This window comes from Brassica napus, chromosome A1 (assembly GCF_020379485.1).
Source record: "Brassica napus cultivar Da-Ae chromosome A1, Da-Ae, whole genome shotgun sequence".
NCBI classification, from domain to species: Eukaryota; Viridiplantae; Streptophyta; class Magnoliopsida; order Brassicales; family Brassicaceae; genus Brassica; species Brassica napus.
Genome location: NC_063434.1, coordinates 26935523 through 26941522, shown reverse-complemented (window position 1 = coordinate 26941522; position 6000 = coordinate 26935523).

Here is a 6000-nt window from a genome sequence, read left to right as displayed (position 1 = left end):
TTCCCCTTGGAATTACAAGTATAATTATTTTTAAAAAGTTATGACCAATTTTTATTTTCATATGATGTAAGATGTTTTAAACTCTATAGTTTTAATTTTCTCATTCATTCCAAGTTGTCTCGATTATAGTTTTTAACATCTATATTTATGTACTTTTGATATTTGTTTTTTATAGTTGAAGTTCTATGTTTTTCTTCTTTCTTTGAGTCTGAAATACTAGGATCAAATCGGTCTTGTTACATGGAATTTAGAATTTAGAATTAGGTATTCTAAATTATTTCAGTAGTTATTTTACGTGTATATTTTATTACTGTTTAAGATATAAGAAAAATATGCTTTGATATTAAATTTAGAGAATTGCCTATGTAATCATGTTATGAACATGTCTTTAATGGTTTAGTTTTTAAAACGGCCAAAAGTAAATATATTTTTAATGAATAATTAGATTTATCATTATATAATTAACCATAAATTAACTTTAATAATAAAACTATCATTATATGTTGTTTCTTTTATTAAAAGTAAACTTATGAAATATTAAAATAAATCAATGTATATATTGATCAAGTAAACCAATGAAATATTGTCATTATCTCAATTCGTGTTTTTTAATCTTCAGAATTATCATCGAACTTTAGTTTTTATTTTACTTTTTATTTATTTTGTTCGTATTTAGATTTTGTGTGTTTAATGTTTTTTTGGTAAGTTAATTCATGTTTATGGTTCAAAAATACAAAGTAGATTAAGAGAGACCAAAAGTTCATATTCTTACTTTACTTTATTGGGTGGAATATTTGATATGTAATTATGCTCTTACGGTTTCATAGTTTTATAGCTTTCCTTTGTGTTAAGAGGACGTAGATCAAAATAAAAATCGAAGAGATCTAAAATGATAAAAAATATAAAGAATAAGATATCATGATGTTTAAATCATAATAAATATATTACTAACTATTAGTAAAACGATCATATCCGCATGTGCGGACAAAACACCTAGTAAATAAACAAACATAGACCAAACCCGTTAAGAACATCTCCAACTGTTAACTTCATTTTTTTTCTTTAAAATTTAAAAATTTTCAAAAAACGAAGCAACATGCTCTCTCATGGTTTGCTTCATATTTTTGTTCAAAATGGAATATTCTAAATATATTTTACCACCACTTTATAATTAATTATTAAAAACACCTTATACTTTATCAAATTTACTAATTTTAGCCATCTGTATTGTTTTAACATTAATTCGACCAATTACTATTTATTATATAATACAATTATTACACATAACATAAATAAATAAGCAAAAGATTTTATAAAAAGCACTAAATACATATATCTCTTATATGTATTTTAAAATAAAAAAATGAGCTTATTTTATTCTAAATTCTCTTAAATCGAACATAAAATTCTTAGAAATCAATAATTTCATATTTTTCGTTACTAACATTCAATTCGATAAAAGTAATAATGTAAAATTTGAAATTAATTGGATGGCATTAACATTTTTAATTTGTTTAAGTAAAAAATGACAATAAATAAAAATTAAGGATTTGTTTGTAAATAAAAGAGTTCATCTTAAAAAAATGAAGAACTGAACAGTATTTCTTCAAATTTGAAGAAATATTGTTCAATTCTTCAAAATTTAAAGAAATGAAGAAAAAAATAAAATACCAATAAAGTAAAAAATAAAGCAAAAAGTGAAAATGAAGCACCATTGGAAATGCTCTAATTGCGAGTATGCGACGACAACAACAATTCCGCGTCCGAGTTTCTGCTTATCTCTTCTTGTTCATTAAACTACCTTTCACGTGTGGCTTGTAGCGCGTGGATAAACAGAATATTTAGTACTGCACCGGTTTGACTTTTTTGGTTCCGGATCTTACGGCGGATCTTGCAAAACCTGTACTGTGTGGCTGTATATAATAATATAGCTCCAGAAAGAGAGAAGCTAACGCGAAGTAGGCCATGTTTCTGCTGTACTTGTGTTAATGTAGATTTAAATCAGAGATGTTGTCTTTAAATCTTCATTATTATAGTCTATAGTCAACTATAAAAATGCTGTAATCGTTTATCTTAGTACTGAGAGATTATACTTGACAATCTTTAAGAATTGATTGCACCTGTAAACCTTTTTTGTCAGTTTGTCATGTTTTCAACATGTACATCACGTTTGATCTATACATGGACTCATGTAATCCAAGTAGAAACATTAAACGCAAATACTTGTTTTGAATCAGTTAATATCTATCTTCATATTCATTAGAAAACCCATGGACTTGTGTCTGATCCAATTCCAACTATGGTACGTTAGATCATTGAAATACGCAGTACGTAGTTCAAAAGGATAATTCTAAATATATGGACTCATAAGTCTCTCCCGCACAGATCCATTACTTGGGAGTTAACCATTTATTATTAGTTTTTACATTCCATAGGTCAACGTATCATGTAAAAATCACGTGTGCTCTTGATGATTAGAACGTGAATGAAATTATTTTGCCACTAATAAGTTAATCACAAGGAATTCCAGTTTCTTTTCTAAAATCCAATTAATTATAGTCTACATATACAGGTTACTGTTAACCAATTGAATTCCACATTGTTCTGACTGTATTATGAGCTCATAGGTTACCACCACTACTTGCAAAGATATTTATATTTTATCGATAAATGACATATTTAATAATTAATCATATATGTTTTCCCAGGGACAGTTTTGCATCATGTTGCATCTTATATTGATAATTATACTAAAGGAGGATTCCAATACGATCACTGAAATTTCTTATGTTCTTGATCTAATACGCTTACATACGTTAATATAACGTTGCAATACTTACGAAAGCGTAAATCATCTTTTTGTGATTGCCCATTGCAGGCAGGTTTGCTGTTAAATTATCGACGAACATATCTGTTATCTGTTATAGTGCATAAAATATTATTCGTAATTAGACTTTTGCAGAACAATCTCCAAATTTGAACGTCACACACTCGTACATATAATATAGCTACGTAGCTTTCACAAACAGAATCTCGAGTAAATAAACACATTAAGCTTATCCATATATAGCAAGGAGAGGTTCCTATAAATTTTGAGAGGATACATTTATTTCGATGGATTAATTAATATGTAGATTGTTTTGGCTAGCTCTTGCTTTCCTTTTTCGGTGATTGCCTTATCTTATCTTCATATATGAACGGTCTCGTTTCTTCTTCTTCACTTTCTCGACACATCTTTTCTTTTTGACATATCATATTTTAAAATGCTCACTTCTTTCAAATACACATATATGTTTATTTACTACATAAGAATACAAAGAATGATGATCCTTTTACGAGACTGGACATTACATAATGTCGAATGTAAAAAAAAAGAAACTAGAATCTCAAAAAGAACTATCAATGAAAGGAACGAAAAAAAATCCTTTTTATCTTTTATATACGTAGCAAAAAAAACAAGTTTTGAGACTCAGCACTCTCATCCGAATTGTATTTTACTCTGATATCTGAATGGTTGATGAACAAACGAGAGGGATTAGGATGACATGCAAGCAAGAAAATATAGGGTCCACCATTAATGTGGCACGATATGATGCCACGGCAACCTTGTCGGTAGGATCAATGAAAATCTACTGGATAATTTGCATGTTATGGGACGAGAAGGCATATCGCGTTACAAAGAAAATGTGTGGCTATTTCAGAGTAAAAGATATGAGTTACATTTTTTTTCTTTTTCTGAGTTACAAAAATTTGATGTGTTATTTTTTTTTTGTATGTTCCAGATATATGAGTTATTTTATTCACACGAGAAAAAAAACAATATCGATGAGACTGCCACATATTCAATTTAAAACCATTCCCATCACCCTCAATCTTTTTAGCGGTCCCTTGGGACAAATCTGATACAAATATTAGCAAAACGAGAATGCATCGAGCTCGTTTAATTTATTATCCTCTTATTATAAAAACATCCTCAGTTTTCTTTAGTAAAGGAAAGAACCAAAATTATGATATTTTATATAACGAATCCAACATTGATTGATTTGGTCGGTCCATTGTGATCCATTGCAATAGTACACACAGGTTTTCTGTCTGACGTTTATGGGCGCGATGGTTCAAATGGGCCTACTCATAAAGAAAAGTCACTAATGACGACCCAATCTAGTCTACTGTCGCATTTAATCTATATAGACTAGTAGCTAGTTGTTTTGCTCTTCATCTTTGGATAAGGATGTTGCTGATGTGGATTAGATCAAATGACGAAGGTTACATTTACAATTTATTGTTATGTTTATCAACAATATACGTGACAATACGTACTAGTCGATTGGCGCAACTTGAAATTCACATTTTCATTAGGCATGTGACTTTTAACCGGAACCGAGTATCCGACCGGTTCAGCTCAGTTTCTATATGCATGAAGCAAAAGCTCAAAATGCAATGGAAAACAAAAAAAAAAATTCTAAAAAAAAAAATCAAAGATTAAGGGCAACAAAAACTTGATATATGCATAAAGCATAAAGCGTAAAGCTCAAATTGCAATGGAAAATGAGCTTCACATATGGAATCTCATATAGAAGCTAACGAGGAAGTACAGAAGATAGATATTGGTTTATCCAGCTTTGGTGGACTTGGGAGACCATGTTTCACATTCCATATAATAATATAGATCATCAAAGTCGATAGCGAATAGCGATAAAGGCCATGTCGTCGTATCATATAGCTTTATTGGGCCTAACTTGGGCTATAGATGAAAGTCTATTTACCCATTGAGCCCTTATATAGATACCGGGTCGGAGGGTTTTAACTATTGAGCGGAGACGTTAAAATCTCACATTATCGACTTGGATTCATGTTTGGTCAAATTCTTAGTCCATGTATAAAAGACTAATCAATTTTGGATCCTCTCAAAACAATACCTCGAGCCTTGGAAGTTGCTTTTGAAAGGAGAAACATATCATTGTTTGTCTTCATGAAATATCTATCTTTAATTTGTTACATGGTCATTTAGATATTTCATAACCATTACAAAGAGTTTTCGTTCGGAAACATTTTAGCTCGTTGCTGGTTATAGCTTATTGATTCATCAGCTATCATTCACGTCTACCGGATTCGTTGTTGGTTAATGTAACGGTAAAGAAACATGAATTGACAAGCGGATTATCCTTTTCTTGTGCCTTCAACATGAAAATGATTATAGTTTATTTTCTAGATTATGTTCAGATAGCTAGGGATACTACCCTAGAGGCTAGAGGGTGATAAGAAACGGATCCAAGATGCCTTTTAAGAGAGATCATATATTATTTTTTCTATAGGAAGATTTTCATTTGTTTGTTTTCCTCTTTCAAGTATTGTCATCTATGTTTTATTTTTCTCACTTTAAACACACATCTACCTCTCTCACTCACTCCTCAGTGAGTAGGGGTCATTGCTTATCTGGATTAGCATTTCGGTTTGTTTTTTTCCCATTCACTTGCCTTTTCAGCTAGCATGTCTTTTCAGATCTCCATGTGAGATAACTAAGACTTGTATTTGGTGGTCCATGAATCTCATCTATAGTGTAGTGTGTTATATAACTTGTCGACACCTACCCGAGGACCCTCCTGGTTTTACCTGTTCTTTTGCGCAAGGTTAAAGTTAGAAACTTTATCCCGGTTTACAAACGACAATATATTTTTATCCGAGAAACTCTCCTTCATGACATTAATCTGACTGTATACTTTCGCTTGTGTTTTCTTGTTTTGTAGTAGCTGCAAACCCAGTTTGTGACACATGAGCCAACATTACCGTTGAAGCAACAACGAGGGAGAGCTCTTCAAAGTTCAAATGCATGTTGGAAGAGGACAAAGAATCAGTAGACCAGGAATCTATAATGATGTAGTTTATTCTAAGCCAAAATCATGTGATTAGTCACTGATAAAGATAGTATATAGCTTATGGCCGATTTGAGTTTGAATTTGAGGCACAACTTCTTGGTGTTGGATTCAGTTAGTCTTTGAA